Source organism: Temnothorax curvispinosus, unplaced genomic scaffold (assembly GCF_003070985.1).
Source record: "Temnothorax curvispinosus isolate PA1 unplaced genomic scaffold, ASM307098v1 QBEX01018543.1, whole genome shotgun sequence".
NCBI lineage: Eukaryota > Metazoa > Arthropoda > Insecta > Hymenoptera > Formicidae > Temnothorax > Temnothorax curvispinosus.
In genome coordinates this window covers 4,009-5,871 of record NW_020228323.1, presented here as the reverse complement: position 1 = coordinate 5,871, position 1,863 = coordinate 4,009, and the positions used below count along the sequence as shown (strand labels likewise).

General features: G+C 38.1%; 1 pseudogene; it reads left to right on the top strand.

Annotated features, from left to right (window-relative positions):
* The first annotated feature begins 1,396 nt into the window (after positions 1-1,396).
* Positions 1,397-1,863, top strand: part of LOC112468492 — a 2,224-nt pseudogene continuing 1,757 nt past the window's right edge.

Genomic DNA, 1,863 nt, shown 5'->3' with positions numbered 1-1,863 from the left:
TCCAGGTGTAATTGTACGTTGAATTCGATGTCTAGGTGTCCCAGGTTGCCGATGACGAGGTCCACATAGTGCGCTTCGTAGTTTTCGGTGTCCAGGTGTAATAATACGTTGAATGCGATGTCTAGGTGTCCCAGGCTGCCGATGACAATGTTTAGATAATGAGCTCCGTAGTTTTCGGTGTCTACGTGTATTAATATCTTGAATTCGATGTCTAGGTGTCCCAGGTTGCCGATGACGAGGTCCACATAGTGCGCTCCATAGTTGTCGGTGTCTACGTGTATTAATATCTTGAAATTGATGTTTAGGTGTCCCAGGTTGCTGATGACGAGGTCCAAATAGCGCGCTCCGTAGTTTTTGGTGTCTAGATGTAATAATACCTCGAATTTGATGTCTACGTGTCCCAGGTTGCCGATGACGAGGTCCACATAGTGCGTTTTGTAGTTTTTGGTGTCTAGGTGTATTAATAACTTTAAATCTGAATGTAGGACACGTAGATATCGAATTCAAGGTATTAATACACGTAGACACCGAAAACTACGGAGCGCACTATGTGGACTTCGTCATCGGCAACGTGGGGCACCTAGACATCGAATTCAACGTATTATTACACCTGGACACCGAAAACTATAGAGCGCACTATCTGGAACCCGTCATCGAATTCAAGCTTGATTCATAAGAATCGACTTAAAAATTCCCTAGCGGCAGAATTAAAATTATGTCATGACATAATAAAAATTCGCTGAATTAAAATTATGTCTAGACATAATAAAAATTGGATGAATTAAAATTATGTCTTGACATAATAAAAATTGGATGAATTAAAATTATGTCTGACAAAAATAATTCCGCATTTTTATTATGTGTATACACATAATTTTAATTCATACAATTTTTATTATGTGTACACATAATTTGTTTTCGAATGAACGTAAAACGTATTTGTTATAATATCCATTATTGAAATTCGATATGCGCGACAAAAGCTCTTGTATATCATTAATTATGTTACTATTTATTATATATATATATTATTATACTTGACAAGAATGCGTGGGATCAAATTCTTTCGCCATTGTTACATTAAAAATAACTTACAAAAATTACAGATTTATCGAGGTATTTATTTCACAAAAAACTAGTCCAGAAAAAATAATAAAGTACATGTATATAGTTTTCTAATTATAATCTTAAAATTATAAGTCAAGAGACACGGTAGAGTGTCTCGCGCTATCAAACATGAGAAAATCTTATGATAAATATATATAATAAATAATACTCGGATGTGCTCGCACGTGCAAATCGTCGACCTATTTCTCGATCTCTTGGTTTTTATGATCGCGTTTTACGTGCTCGAATGCATTTAAAAAAATGAGAAAAAATGACATAACATAAAAAAATGGCACAGCAGTTTCACGGGACCGTATCACGCGATAATCGAACAGCTTTTTCAAGAGACACGGTAGTGTCTCGCGTCAAGTACACGCGGAGCGAGACCGACCGTGACTCTTTTACGCGACGCGACGGTTTGCGAGTATACGAGATGTTGAGATCTCGATAACGAGTGAACGGATCAAGTTCTAAGTAGGCTTGATCGATAGCTTGGGGTCCAATTAGGGGGGGGGGGGGTTTCTCTTATAATATTCCGCTACGTGCCCTACGAGCGGAGATATTGCGACGCAAAGTCCAAATGTAAAAATTTTTTATTAAGATACTTCCTCCTCCTAACGCCGATATATATATATATATATATATATGATGACGTCATAATCAGAAACGTCACTTTCACTTTTTCGACACTGGCGGCTAGCGGCGTTAGTATCGCAGTGCAGTGCAGTGCAGACAGTGCGTTCGTTTAGCGCGCTG